Raw genomic sequence first — 16,891 nt, forward strand, 5'->3', positions numbered from 1 at the left:
ATAAATATAATTTCTCGAATCAATCCACGACCCAGTGTATACAAGTCTCAGACTCGATCACAACTCAAAGTATATATATTATTTTGGAATCAACGTCAACCCTGTATAGCTAACTCGAGCATTACCGCATATAGAGTGTCTATGGTTATTCCAAATAATATATATAGATGACGTCGATATTGAAATGCCCCGTTCATATTAATTATAAACGTTTCATATTAGTTGGTTTCTTTGCGAGGTTTTGACCTCTATATGAGACGTTTTTCAAATCTTGCATTCGTTTTTTAAAAACAACCATAACATTTATTATTGAATAAAGGTCTTAATGACATAATTTAGATTGTCTATCAAAGACAATCTCCTCAAATAAATAAGTTTTTACACAACCCATTACAATATGATCAAATATAAACAATTATGCCGATTCCAAATCTTGACCTTGGGTTGGCATACGACAGCGGAAGCGTTTTTAATATTCACCTGAGAATAAACATGCTTAAAACGTCAACAAAAATGTTGGTGAGTCATAGGTTTAATTTCTATATAATAATCATAATATTTAATAAGCCACAAGACTTCATTTAATTAAATGCGCATGATCATTAGAACTGCAAAAATCATTCATACGATGAGTCACCTGGTAACCGACCTTAACATAGAGCGCTTAAGATACCTGGCATCATACATTCCACTATTCAAATGTATGACAAGGAACCTTCGAAGTACTAAAGCATTTCCACTATTCGAAAATGGGGGTGGTTGGTGCCCGTAGATCTACCTTTAGGATTCGCGTCAATTAGTGTTTTTCACTAATTCTTAGGTTACCAAGCATAATAATAATAAGTACAAATATCCAATATAATAAAACAATCATAGAATGTAGTTCCATGAACTTGTGCTTATTTTGTAAAACATTTATAAATTTTGCATGTATTCTCATCCCAAAATAATTTAGATAGTAAAAATGGGACTCTAACTCACTTGTGATGATTTCCGGATAGAATGTGGTAAGACTTGGCCTTTGACAAATTCACGAACCTAATAATAATATTCTTGTGTTAAGATATATATATATATATATAATTAATATTCCATACTTATGATACTTGTGATAATTTTAATTGTCCATTGTTAGTAGTCCAACGTTCATAGTCCAACAGTCCAATAGTCCAATAATCCAACAGTATAAATATATATATAAATATAAATGCGTATATTGTGTTAGAATTCACTAACACTATAATATATTGTCTTAACATAATAAGACACATAATATGTATATTGTCTGAAGCAATCCGCGACCCATTGTATACATGTCTCAGGCTCGATCACAACTCAAAGTATATAATATTTTGGAATCCACTTCGACCCACAGCTAACTCGAAATTACTGCCAATGGTGTTTTATAGTTCGTTCCAATAATATATATAGAAGAAATCAAAATGATATGTCAAAACGCTGTATCCAGATCCACGGTGATCAAGTCATATATATATATGGTGCCTTACGATCTTTATTAAGACTATAATATATTGTCGTAGAACTTAAACACGACTATTATAAATTGTATTTCCATAAGTTCAGGAACAAGACATGTATAAATACATGTAGGATACAAGGTAAGTTAGCTAGGATAAGGTTAGCATCCATTTTTATGAATCATGTCCGTAGCTAAAAATTAAGAAAAATATCCAATTTTGTTTTACCCATAATTTCTTCGTTACAAATCTGTTTTGAGTGATTCGAGTTGCCATGGTTTCGTATCGAACTCAAAATTATTAATCTTAACATAAAAAGTATAGGTTTATAGTCGAAAATACAGCTTAGGTGTCAAATAAGAGAAGATAGTCATATCCGTCGTAAGAACGACTTCTTGATAACCCTTTTGAAAAACATACTTCCACTTAGAGTTTAACCATGGAATTTGGATATATTTCATATCCATATAGAATAAGATTTTTCACCAAAGGAAATCTTTTAATTCAAAGTTTAAGATAGGTTCGAATAAGATTTCTATCTTAAATTAAGATAGTTATAAGTATATAAATTGAACCAAAGCTTATATATGATTCTTACCTTGATTTAAAATGATAAGTTGCTGAGATTAAAAGGATGTTCTTGATCTTTGAAGTGTTGTTGGAATGGATGAAAAGATTGGAAGTAATCTTGAAGTATAAACTTAAAATGGAAGTAGTAACTTGTAGTATTCTAGATTGGTTTTTCTTATGATGATTAAAGTTTGTTTTTGAGGCTAGATCTTCATGGTTATTTGCTGAGATGTTTAAGGGTGTTTAAGGCTTAAGAGAGTGTGTGTTTAGATAGAAAATGTAAGTAGAAAAATTGAATCAAAATGGTATACAACCTAGCCATTAAATACGTGAATTAATGTGGAACCAAAACAAAATTCAAGTTTGTAATCTTGTGTATTTTCCATGCTAGCTTATAAATCCTAGTTACCTCATATCTAGGGCAGAAATTTGGTTGATTAGGATGTTGATTTGATGTGTATATACCAATAGTAAATACGTATAGAAGCTGGGTATGATACGGGTATAAATACCGAATGAATACGAGTAGAATTCTTGATAAAATTGAATGAGAAAAATGAGTATAGCTATCTTTGTTGAGTATAAGTATGTTAGCATATATGTTTAAGTCCTTCAAAAGTGTATTAATACATATTAATACAATACATATACATACATTTTAATTTAGAAGTTACTACAACGTTAATCGTTATATATATGTATATAGTCTTGAAGTCTTTAAGTTAGTAATCTCATTTTATATATATAACCCATTGTTATTATATGTAATGAGATACATAAATATCATTTTATCAATTCATAAGTATATATATATCCATATATACATCATTATATAATTATTTCGAGTTATGACGTTCGTGAATCGTCAGACAAACTGGGTGGCCAAACATTTGTATAAAATTCATTTCAAATAACCAAGTCTTAATGAGTTTGATTGGTTAACATGTTGGAAACATTAATTATGTAAATATTAATCTTCTATATATTAGCGGAAAAATCCGGGTCGTTACATTACACACCCGTTAAATTAAATTTCGTCCCGAAATTTAGAATAGTACCTAGTTAACGTGCGATATCGGGAAACAAATGTGGGTACTTCAACTTCATTTGGTCTTCTCGTTCCCAAGTAAATTCAGGTCCTCTACGAGCATTCCATCGAACCTTAACGATTGGTATCTTACTTTGTTTGAGTCGTTTGACCTCACGATCCACAATTTCGATGGGTTCTTCGATGAAATTTAGTTTCTCGTCAATTTTAATCTCGTCTAAAGGAATAATGAGATCTTCGGTAGCTAGACATTTCTTCAGGTTTGAAACATGAAAGGTGTTGTGAATCTTTTCTGATTGTGGAGGTAGCTCAAGTCGATAGGCCACCGGCCCAATGCGTTTTTCAATCTTGAATGGCTCAATGTATCTTGGGCTCAATTTCCCACGCTTTCCAAAATGAATAACACCTTTCCAAGGTGATACCTTAAGCATAACCATATCACCTTCCTCAAACTCTAAAGGTTTTCTTCTAACATCCGCATAGCTCTTTTGTCGACTCCGTGCTATTTTCAATCGTTGCTGAATCTGAATGATTTTATCGGTGGTTTCTTGGATAATTTATGGACCTGTAATCTGTTTATCCCCCACATCACTCCAACAAATCGAAGACCTGCACTTCCTACCATAAAGTGCCTCGAATGGTGCGGCCTCAATACTAGAATGATAGCTGTTGTTGTAGGAAAACTCAACTAACGGTAGATGTCGATCCCAACTGCTTCCAAAATCAATAACACATGCTCGTAGCATGTCTTCGAGTGTCTGAATCATCCTTTCACTCTACCCATCAGTTTGTGGATGATAGGCAGTACTTAAATCTAGACAAGTTCCCAACGCTTCGTGTAATGCCTGCCAGAATCTGGAAGTAAATCTGCTATCACGATCAGAGATAATAGAGATTGGTATACCATGTCTAGAAATAACTTCTTTCAGGTATAATCGTGCTAATTTCTCTATACCATCCTCTTCTTTTATTGGTAGAAAGTGTGCTGACTTAGTAAGACGATCGACTATTACCCAAATCATATCATAACCACCTGCGGTTCTCGGTAACTTAGCAATGAAATCCATGGTAATGTTTTCCCATTTCCATTCTGGGATTTCAGGTTGTTGGAGTAGGCCCGATGGTTTCTGATGTTCAGCTTTGACTTTAGAACAAGTCAAACATGCTCCTACATATGTGGCTATATCGGCCTTCATTCCTGGCCACCAAAAGTTTCTCTTGAGGTCTTGGTACATTTTCCCCGCTTCGGGATGTATTGAATCTAGTTTTATGTGCTTCATCTAGTACCACTTTCCTCAAATCTCCATTCTTTGGTACCCAAATTCTTTCAGCTAAATACCTGGTTCCGTCTTCCCGAATATTAAGCTGTTTTTCTAATCCTTTGGGTATTTCCCTTCCAAAAATTCCTTCCTTCAAAACCTCCTGTTGTGCCTCTTTTATTCGAGTAGTAAGATTAGTATGAATAATCATGTTCATAGCTTTTACTCGAATAGGTTCTCTTTCCTTTTGACTCAAGGCATCGGCTACCACATTCGCTTTCCCCGGGTGGTAACGGATTTCACAATCATAATCATTTAGCAGCTCAACCCATCTACGCTGCCTCATGTTTAGTTGCTTTTGATTTAAAATATGTTGGAGACTTTTGTGGTCGGTGTATACGATAAACTTGACTCCATATAGATAATGTCTCCACATTTTTAATGCAAAAACAACGGCGCCCAATTCAAGATCATGTGTGGTGTAGTTTTGTTCATGAATTTTGAGTTGTCGAGAAGCATATGCAATCACCTTCTTCCGTTGCATAAGAACACACCCAAAACCCATTCTTGATGCGTCACAGTAAATAACAAAATCTTCCATTCCATCAGGTAACGATAAAATAGGTGCCGTAGTCAACTTCTTTTTCAACAATTGGAAGGCACCTTCTTGTTCGGAAGTCCATTCATACTTCTTCCCCTTATGTGTCAAGGTAGTTAAAGGTTTGGCTACTCGGGAGAAATCTTGAATAAATCTCCTATAATAACCGGCTAAACCCAAAAATTGACGTATTTACGTTGGAGTTTTCGGGGTTTCCCAAATTTTGATGGCTTCGATCTTGGCGGGATCAACTTTGATTCCATTACTACTGACTAAGTGGCCAAGAAATTGTACTTCATTTAACCAAAAAGCGCACTTAGAGAATTTTGCATAAAGCTGCTCTTTTCTTAACAATTCTAACACAAGTCTCAAGTGTTGTTCATGTTCTTGGTTATTCTTCGAATAGATAAGAATGTCATCAATAAAGACAATAACAAACTTATCTAAATATGGACTACATACTCGGTGCATGAGATCCATGAAAACTGCGGGTGCATTGGTTAGACCGAATGGCATAACCATGAATTCGTAATGGCCATAACGAGTTCTGAAGGCAGTTTTCGGTATATCTGCTTCTTTAACCCTCAGTTGATGATAACCCGACCTTAAGTCAATTTTGGAGTATACGCTCGAACCTTGGAGTTGATCAAATAGATCGTCGATTCGGGGTAAAGGGTATCGGTTTTTGATGGTTACTTTGTTCAACTCACGGTAATCGATACACATGCGAAAAGACCCATCTTTCTTTTTAACGAACAAAATTGGAGCTCCCCATGGTGACGTACTCGGTCGGATAAAACCACGTTCTAATAATTATTGTAGCTGACTTTGTAATTCTTTCATTTCGGTGGGCACAAGTCTATATGGAGCACGAGCTATTAGTGCGGCTACTGGTACAAGATCTATTTGAAATTCAACGGATCGGTGTGGAGGTAGTCCCGGTAATTCGTCCGGAAACACCTCAGGAAATTCTCTTGCAACGGAATGTCATCGATTTTCTTTTCTTCTTTTTTCAACCTTCTCGACGTGTGCTAGTACGGCATAGCAACCTTTTCTTATTAGTTTGCGCGCCTTCAAACTACTAATAAGATTTAATTTGGCATTACCCCTTTCTCCGTACACCATTATGGGTAATCCGTCTTCTCTCGGAATGCGAATCGCCTTCTCATGACAAACAACTTCAGCTTTCACCTTGGACATCCAGTCCATTCCAATAATTACGTCGAAGCTTCCCAATTCCACCGGTATTAAATCAATTGCAAATGTTTCGCTAACTAAACTAATTTTTCGATTTCAGCAAAAGTTATCAACCTTAATTAGTTTACCGTTTGCTACTTCAACTATACACTTTTTATCCAAAGGCGTTAACGGGCAATTTAATTTGGCACAAAATTCTCTACTCATATAACTTCTATCGGCACCCGAATCAAATAAAACATAAGCAGGTGTATTGTTGATAAGAAACGTACCCGTAACAAGTTCCGGGTCTTCCTGTGCTTTCTCCCCATTAATGTTGAAAGCTCTCCCACGACCTTGCCTATTTCCATTCCAGCACTGGTTTATGGTATGGCCCGGTTTTCCACATCCATAGCAAACGACGCCGTTATTATTTGTTCCAGCATTATTTGCTCCTCTGTTTTTATTTGATCCGTACACTTCACACTTTGCCGCAATATGGCCATTCCTATTGCACCTGGTACATAACTGAAATGTCCCGTTCTTATTGATTAAAAACGTTCCATATTAATTGATTTCGTTGCGAGGTTTTGACCTCTATATGAGATGTTTTTCAAAGACTGCATTCATTTTTAAAACAAACCATAACCTTTATTTCATAGATAAAGGTTTTAAAAAGCTTTACGTAGATTATCAAATAATGATAATTTAAAATATCCTGTTTACACACGACCATTACATAATGGTTTACAATACAAATATGTTACAACAAAATAAGTTTCTTGAATGCAGTTTTTACACAATATCATACAAGCATGGACTCCAAATCTCGTCCTTATTTAAGTATGCGACAGCGGAAGCTCTTAATAATCACCTGAGAATAAACATGCTTAAAACGTCAACAAAAATGTTGGTGAGTTATAGGTTTAACCTATATATATCAAATCATAATAATAGACCACAAGATTTCATATTTCAATACACATCCCATACATAGAGATAAAAATCATTCATATGGTGAACACCTGGTAACCGACATTAACAAGATGCATATATTAGAATATCCCCATCATTCCGGGACACCCTTCGGATATGATATAAATTTCGAAGTACTAAAGCATCCGGTACTTTAGATGGGGTTTGTTAGGCCCAATAGATCTATCTTTAGGATTTGCGTCAATTAGGGTGTCTGTTCCCTAATTCTTAGATTACCAGACTTAATAAAAAGGGGCATATTCGATTTCGATAATTCAACCATAGAATGTAGTTTCACGTACTTGTGTCTATTTTGTAAATCATTTATAAAACCTGCATGTATTCTCATCCCAAAAATATTAGATTTTAAAAGTGGGACTATAACTCACTTTCACAGATTTTTACTTCGTCGGGAAGTAAGACTTGGCCACTGGTTGATTCACGAACCTATAACAATATATACATATATATCAAAGTATGTTCAAAATATATTTACAACACTTTTAATATATTTTGATGTTTTAAGTTTATTAAGTCAGCTGTCCTCGTTAGTAACCTACAACTAGTTGTCCACAGTTAGATGTACAGAAATAAATCGATAAATATTATCTTGAATCAATCCACGACCCAGTGTATACGTATCTCAGTATTGATCACAACTCAAACTATATATATTTTGGAATCAACCTCAACCCTGTATAGCTAACTCCAACATTCACATATAGAGTGTCTATGGTTGTTCCGAAATATATATAGATGTGTCGACATGATAGGTCGAAACATTGTATACATGTCTATGGTATCTCAAGATTACATAATATACAATACAAGTTGATTAAGTTATGGTTGGAATAGATTTGTTACCAATTTTCACGTAGCTAAAATGAGAAAAATTATCCAATCTTGTTTTACCCATAACTTCTTCATTTTAAATCCGTTTTGAGTGAATCAAATTGCTATGGTTTCATATTGAACTCTATTTTATGAATCTAAACAGAAAAAGTATATGTTTATAGTCGGAAAAATAAGTTACAAGTCGTTTTTGTAAAGGTAGTCATTTCAGTCGAAAGAACGACGTCTAGATGACCATTTTAGAAAACATACTTCCACTTGGAGTTTAACCATAATTTTTGGATATAGTTTCATGTTCATAATAAAAATCATTTTCTCAGAATAATAACTTTTAAATCAAAGTTTATCATAGTTTTTAATTAACTAACCCAAAACAGCTCGCGGTGTTACTACGACGGCGTAAATCCGGTTTTACGGTGTTTTTCGTGTCTCCAGGTTTTAAATCATTAAGTTAGCATATCATATAGATATATAACATGTGTTTAGTTGATTTTAAAAGTCAAGTTAGAAGGATTAACTTTTGTTTGCGAACAAGTTTAGAATTAACTAAACTATGTTCTAGTGATTACAAGTTTAAACCTTCGAATAAGATAGCTTTATATGTATGAATTGAATGATGTTATGAACATCATTACTACCTTAAGTTCCTTGGATAAACCTACTAGAAAAGAGAAAAATGGATCTAGCTTCAACGGATCCTTGGATGGCTCGAAGTTCTTGAAGCAGAATCATGACACGAAAACAAGTTCAAGTAAGATCATCACTTGAAATAAGATTGTTATAGTTATAGAAATTGAACCAAAGTTTGAATATGATTATTACCTTGTATTAGAATGATAACCTACTGTAAGAAACAAAGATTTCTTGAGGTTGGATGATCACCTTACAAGATTGGAAGTGAGCTAGCAAACTTGAAAGTATTCTTGATTTTATGTAACTAGAACTTGTAGAATATATGAAGAACACTTAGAACTTGAAGATAGAACTTGAGAGAGATTAATTAGATGAAGAAAATTGAAGAATGAAAGTGTTTGTAGGTGTTTTTGGTCGTTGGTGTATGGATTAGATATAAAGGATGTGTAATTTTGTTTTCATGTAAATAAGTCATGAATGATTACTCATATTTTTGTAATTTTATGAGATATTTCATGCTAGTTGCCAAATGATGGTTCCCACATGTGTTAGGTGACTCACATGGGCTGCTAAGTGCTGATCATTGGAGTGTATATACCAATAGTACATACATCTAAAAGCTGTGTATTGTACGAGTACGAATACGGGTGCATACGAGTAGAATTGTTGATGAAACTGAACGAGGATGTAATTGTAAGCATTTTTGTTAAGTAGAAGTATTTTGATAAGTGTATTGAAGTCTTTCAAAAGTGTATAAATACATATTAAAACACCACATGTATATACATTTTAACTGAGTCGTTAAGTCATCGTTAGTCGTTACATGTAAGTGTTGTTTTGAAACCTTTAGGTTAACGATCTTGTTAAATGTTGTTAACCCAATGTTTATAATATCAAATGAGATTTTAAATTATTATATTATCATAATATTTTCATGTATGAATATCTCTTAATATGATATATATACATTAAATGTCTTTACAACGATAATCGTTACATATATGTCTCGTTTAAAAATCATTAAGTTAGTAGTCTTGTTTTTACATATGTAGTTCATTGTTAATATACTTAATGATATGTTTACTTATCATAGTATCATGTTAACTATATATATATATATCTATATATATGTCATCATATAGTTTTTACAAGTTTTAACGTTCGTGAATCACCGGTCAACTTGGGTGGTCAATTGTCTATATGAAACATATTTCAATTAATCAAGTCTTAACAAGTTTGATTGCTTAACATGTTGGAAACATTTAATCATGTAAATATCAATCTCAATTAATATATATAAACATGGAAAAGTTCGGGTCACTACAGTACCTACCCGTTAAATAAATTTCGTCCCGAAATTTTAAGCTGTTGAAGGTGTTGACGAATCTTCTGGAAATAGATGCGGGTATTTCTTCTTCATCTGATCCTCAGGCTCCCAGGTGAACTCGGGTCCTCTACGAGCATTCCATCGAACCTTAACAATTGGTATCTTGTTTTGCTTAAGTCTTTTAACCTCACGATCCATTATTTCGACGGGTTCTTCGATGAATTGAAGTTTTTCGTTGATTTGGATTTCATCTAACGAAATAGTGAGATCTTCTTTAGCAAAACATTTCTTCAAATTTGAGACGTGGAAAGTGTTATGTACAGCCGCGAGTTGTTGAGGTAACTCAAGTCGGTAAGCTACTGGTCCGACACGATCAATAATCTTGAATGGTCCAATATACCTTGGATTTAATTTCCCTCGTTTACCAAATCGAACAACACCTTTCCAAGGTGCAACTTTAAGCATGACCATCTCTCCAATTTCAAATTCTATATCTTTTCTTTTAATGTCAGCGTAGCTCTTTTGTCGACTTTGGGCGGTTTTTAACCGTTGTTGAATTTGGATGATCTTCTCGGTAGTTTCTTGTATAATCTCCGGACCCGTAATCTGTCTATCCCCCACTTCACTCCAAAAAATTGGAGACCTGCACTTTCTACCATAAAGTGCTTCAAATGGCGCCATCTCAATGCTTGAATGGTAGCTGTTGTTGTAGGAAAATTCTGCTAATGGTAGATGTCGATCCCAACTGTTTCCGAAATCAATAACACATGCTCGTAGAATGTCTTCAAGCGTTTGTATCGTCCTTTCGCTCTGCCCATCAGTTTGTGGATGATAGGCAGTACTCATGTCTAGACGAGTTCCTAATGCTTGCTGTAATGTCTGCCAGAATCTTGAAATAAATCTGCCATCCCTATCAGAGATAATAGAGATTGGTATTCCATGTCTGGAGACGACTTCCTTCAAATACAGTCGTGCTAACTTCTCCATCTTGTCATCTTCTCTTATTGGCAGGAAGTGTGCTGATTTGGTGAGACGATCAACTATTACCCAAATAGTATCAAAACCACTTGCAGTCCTTGGCAATTTAGTAATGAAATCCATGGTAATGTTTTCCCATTTCCATTCCGGGATTTCGGGTTGTTGAAGTAGACCTGATGGTTTCTGATGCTCAGCTTTGACCTTAGAACACGTCAAACATTCTCCTATGTATTTAGCAACATCGGCTTTCATACCCGGCCACCAAAAATGTTTCTTGAGATCCTTGTACATCTTCCCCGTTCCAGGATGTATTGAGTATCTGGTTTTATGAGCTTCTCTAAGTACCATTTCTCTCATATCTCCAAATTTTGGTACCCAAATCCTTTCAGCCCTATACCGGGTTCCGTCTTCCCGAATATTAAGATGCTTCTCCGATCCTTTGGGTATTTCATCCTTTAAATTTCCCTCTTTTAAAACTCCTTGTTGCGCCTCCTTTATTTGAGTAGTAATGTTATTATGAATCATTATATTCATAGATTTTACTCGAATAGGTTCTCTGTCCTTCCTGCTCAAGGCATCGGCTACCACATTTGCCTTCCCCGGGTGGTAATGAATCTCAAAGTCGTAATCATTCAATAATTCAATCCACCTACGCTGCCTCATATTCAGTTGTTTCTGATTAAATATGTGTTGAAGACTTTTGTGGTCGGTATATATAATACTTTTGACCCCATATAAGTAGTGCCTCCAAGTCTTTAATGCAAAAACAACCGCGCCTAATTCCAAATCATGCATCGTATAATTTTGTTCGTGAATCTTCAATTGTCTAGACGCATAAGCAATCACCTTCGTTCGTTGCATTAATACACAACCGAGACCTTGCTTTGATGCGTCACAATAAATCACAAAATCATCATTCCCTTCAGGCAATGACAATATAGGTGCTGTAGTTAGCTTTTTCTTCAATAACTGAAACGCTTTCTCTTGTTCATCCTTCCATTCAAATTTCTTCCCTTTATGCGTTAATGCAGTCAAGGGTTTTGCTATTCTGGAAAAGTCTTGGATGAACCTTCTGTAGTAACCAGCTAGTCCTAAAAACTGGCGTATGTGTTTCGGAGTTTTCGGGGTTTCCCACTTTTCAACAGTTTCTATCTTTGCCGGATCCACCTTAATACCTTCTTTGTTCACTATGTGACCGAGGAATTGAACTTCTTCCAACCAAAATGCACACTTTGAAAACTTAGCGTACAATTCTTCCTTCCTCAATACTTCTAACACCTTTCTCAAATGTTCACCGTGTTCTTGGTCATTCTTTGAGTAAATAAGTATGTCATCAATGAAAACAATGACAAACTTGTCAAGGTATGGTCCACACACTCGGTTCATAAGGTCCATGAATACAGCTGGTGCATTAGTTAAACCAAACGGCATGACCATAAACTCGTAATGACCGTAACGTGTTCTGAAAGCAGTCTTTGGAATATCATCTTCTTTCACCCGCATTTGGTGATACCTGGAACGTAAGTCAATCTTTGAATAAACAGACGAACCTTGTAGTTGATCAAATAAGTCGTCGATTCTCGGTAGTGGGTAGCGGTTCTTGATGGTAAGTTTGTTCAACTCTCGGTAGTCGATACACAACCTGAATGTACCATCTTTCTTCTTGACAAACAAAACAGGAGCTCCCCACGGTGATGTGCTTGGTCGAATGAAACCACGCTCTAAAAGTTCTTGTAATTGGCTTTGCAGTTCTTTCATCTCGCTGGGTGCGAGTCTGTAAGGAGCACGAGCTATTGGTGCAGCTCCTGGTACAAGATCTATTTGAAATTCAACGGATCGATGTGGGGGTAATCCCGGTAATTCTTTCGGAAATACATCGGGAAATTCTTTTGCAATGGGAACATCATTGATGCTCTTTTCTTCAGTTTGTACTTTCTCGACGTGTGCTAGAACAGCATAGCAACCTTTTCTTATTAGTTTTTGTGCCTTCAAATTACTAATAAGATGTAGCTTCGTGTTGCCCTTTTCTCCGTACACCATTAAGGGTTTTCCTTTTTCTCGTATAATGCGAATTGCATTTTTGTAACAAACGATCTCTACTTTCACTTCTTTCAACCAGTCCATACCGATTATCACATCAAAACTCCCTAACTCTACTGGTATCAAATCAATCTTAAATGTTTCGCTAACCAGTTTAATTTCTCGATTCCGACATATATTATCTGCTGAAATTAATTTACCATTTGCTAATTCGAGTAAAAATTTACTATCCAAAGGCGTCAATGGACAACTTAATTTAGCACAAAAATCTCTACTCATATAGCTTCTATCCGCACCCGAATCAAATAAAACGTAAGCAGATTTATTGTCAATAAGAAACATACCCGTAACAAGCTCCGGGTCTTCCTGTGCCTCTGCCGCATTAATATTGAAAACTCTTCCGCGGCCTTGTCCATTCGTGTTCTCCTGGTTCGGGCAATTTCTAATAATGTGGCCCGGTTTTCCACATTTATAACAAACTACATTGGCATAACTTGCTCCGACACTACTTGCTCCGCCATTACTCGTTCCGACACCATTTGTTCCTTTCGTTCTATTAACCCCTGGTCCGTAGACCTCACACTTCGCTGCGCTATGACCATTTCTTTTACACTTGTTGCAAAATTTGGTGCAGAACCCCGAGTGATATTTTTCACACCTTTGGCATAGCTGCTTCTGATTGTTGTTGTTGTTGCGGTTATTATTGTTGTTGGGATGATTGTTGTAGCTGTTGTTGTTGTTGTTGTTGTTGTTGTTGGGCCGTTTGTTGTAGTTGCGATTGATGTTACGATTGTTGGGATAATTGTTGCGATTATTGTTGTAATTACTGTTGTTGTTGTATTGGTGATTCTTATCACCGTTTTCCTCCCACTTTCTTTTGACTTGCTTCACATTGGCCTCTTCAGCAGTATGTTCTTTAATTCTTTCTTTAATCTGGTTCACTAGTTTGTGAGCCATTCTACATGCCTGTTGTATGGAGGCGGGCTCGTGTGAACTTATATCTTCTTGGATTCTTTCCGGTAATCCTTTCACAAACGCGTCGATCTTCTCTTCCTCGTCTTCGAATGCTCCCGGACACAATAGGCACAATTCTGTGAATCGTCTTTCGTACGTGGTAATATCAAATCCTTGGGTTCGTAACCCTCTAAGTTCTGTCTTGAGCTTATTGACCTCGGTTCTGGGACGGTACTTCTCGTTCATCAAGTGCTTGAATGCTGACCACGGTAGTGCGTACGCATCGTCTTGTCCCACTTGCTCTAGATAGGTATTCCACCATGTTAACGCAGAACCTGTGAAGGTATGCGTAGCGTACTTCACTTTATCCTCTTCAGTACACTTACTTATGGCAAACACCAATTCGACCTTCTCGGTCCACCGTTTCAATCCGATCGGTCCTTCGGTTCCATCAAATTCCAAAGGTTTGCAGGCAGTGAATTCTTTGTAGGTGCATCCTACACGATTTCCTGTACTGCTAGATCCAAGGTTATTGTTGGTATGTAGCACAGCCTGTACTGCGGCTATGTTTGAAGCTAGAAAAGTACGGAATTCCTCTTCATTCATATTCACGGTGTGTCGAGTAGTCGGTGCCATTTCCTTCAAAATAGTCAAATGGAACAAGTTAATCATACAGAATATTAAGAGTAGTTAATAGTATTTCGTAGCATAATATGAACTCATTTATAAAAGCTTTTTCTTCATATTAGCGTTTTATAAGTTTAAATTCGGGTAGTACCTACCCGTTAAGTTCATACTTAGTAGCTAATATACAATTCAACTACTACAATTCTATATGAAAAACTGATTATAATAATATTTCGCGTTCAAACTTTTATACAATATTTTACAAACTTACAATACCGCTTATTTTACATAAAGCATGAAATATAGCACACAATAACTTTGATACAAGATAGTTGTGAAGATAATTCTAGCTAGTACACAAGTCGTTCAGCAAAGGCAATAATGACACGTAATTCATACGTCCAGAAACAAGTCATGCATTCTGGTTTTACTAGGACTACTTCCCATCCTTGGTCTTGTGGAACATAACCGTAATGGCCGTTGATAAGACAGCGTGTTGTAACGTCGTTAAAGGGACGAGGGTTACGTAATGTCCAACAGTCCCGTAACAATCTAAAAACCTCATTTCTTACCCCAATTACCGACTCCGTCATTTGTGGAAACGTTTTGTTTAATAGTTGTAGCCCGATGTTCTTGTTCTCACTTTGGTGAGAAGCGAACATTACTAATCCGTAAGCATAACATGCTTCTTTATGTTGCATGTTAGCCGCTTTTTCTAAATCACGAAGTCCAATATTCGGATATATTGAGTCAAAATAATTTCTTAACCGTTGCGTAAAATAGCATTTGGGTTTCCCGCAATATATGCGTCAAAGTAAACACATCGTAACTTATGGGTTTCCCAATGTGATATCCCCCATCTTTCAAATGAAAGTCTCTTATAAACCAAGACATTCTTGGAACGTTCTTCGAATGTCTTACAAACTGATCTCGCCTTAAATAGTTGTGCCGAAGAATTCTGACCGACTTTAGACAAGATTTCATCAATCATGTCTCCGGGTAGGTCTCTTAAAATATTGGGTTGTCTATCCATTTTGTGTTTTTATACTGTAAAATAGACAAGAGTTAGGTTCATAAAAAAAATACTTATTAATACAAGCAATTTTTACATATATCATAAAGCATAAGCACACTATATTACATATATTACACCACACGAATACAACTATCTTATTCCGACTCGCTTGTTTCTTCTTCTTCGGTTTTGGTTCGTTTTGCCAAGTTTCTAGGGATATATGATGTTCCCCTAATACGAGCCGTCGTTATCCACATTGGTTTAGAAAAACCTGGTGGTTTAGAGGTTCCCGGGTCATTGTTACAACTTAAGGACTTCGGGGGTTGACGATACATATAAAGTTAATCGGGGTTGGAATTAGATTTCTCTATTTTTATGCCCTTTCCCTTATTATTTTCTTTTGCCTTTTTAAATTCAGTTGGGGTAATTTCTATAACATCATCGGAATTCTCGTCAGAATCCGATTCATCGGAGAATTGGTAATCCTCCCAATATTTTGCTTCCTTAGCGGAAACACCATTGACCATAATTAACCTTGGTCGGTTGGTTGAGGATTTTCTTTTACTTAACCGTTTTATTATTTCCCCCACCGGTTCTATTTCTTCATCCGGTTCCGATTCTTCTTCCGGTTCCGATTCTTCTTCCGGTTCCGACTCTTCTTCTGGTTCCTCTTCGGGAACTTGTGAATCAGTCCACGAATCATTCCAATTTACATTTAACTCTTCATTATTATTAGGTGAGTCAATGGGACTTGTTCTAGAGGTAGACATCTATCACATAATATCAAATGCGTTAAGAGATTAATATATCACATAATATTCACATGTTAAAAATATATAGTTTCCAACAAAATTTGTTAAGCAATCATTTTTCAAGTAAACACGGTCGAAGTCCAGACTCACTAATGCATCCTAACAAACTCGATAAGACACACTAATGCAAAATTCTGGTTCTCTAAGACCAACGCTCTGATACCAACTGAAATGTCCCGTTCTTATTGATTAAAAACGTTCCATATTAATTGATTTCGTTACGAGGTTTTGACCTCTATATGAGACGTTTTTCAAAGACTGCATTCATTTTTAAAACAAACCATAACCTTTATTTCATAGATAAAGGTTTTAAAAAGCTTTACGTAGATTATCAAATAATGATAATTTAAAATATCCTGTTTACACACGAACATTACATAATGGTTTACAATACAAATATGTTACAACAAAATAAGTTTCTTGAATGCAGTTTTTACACAATATCATACAAGCATGGACTCCAAATCTCGTCCTTATTTAAGTATGCGACAGCGGAAGCTCTTAATAATCACATGAGAATAAACATGCTTAAAACGTCAACAAAAATGT

This window comes from Rutidosis leptorrhynchoides, chromosome 7, assembly GCF_046630445.1.
Source record: "Rutidosis leptorrhynchoides isolate AG116_Rl617_1_P2 chromosome 7, CSIRO_AGI_Rlap_v1, whole genome shotgun sequence".
NCBI classification, from domain to species: domain Eukaryota; kingdom Viridiplantae; phylum Streptophyta; class Magnoliopsida; order Asterales; family Asteraceae; genus Rutidosis; species Rutidosis leptorrhynchoides.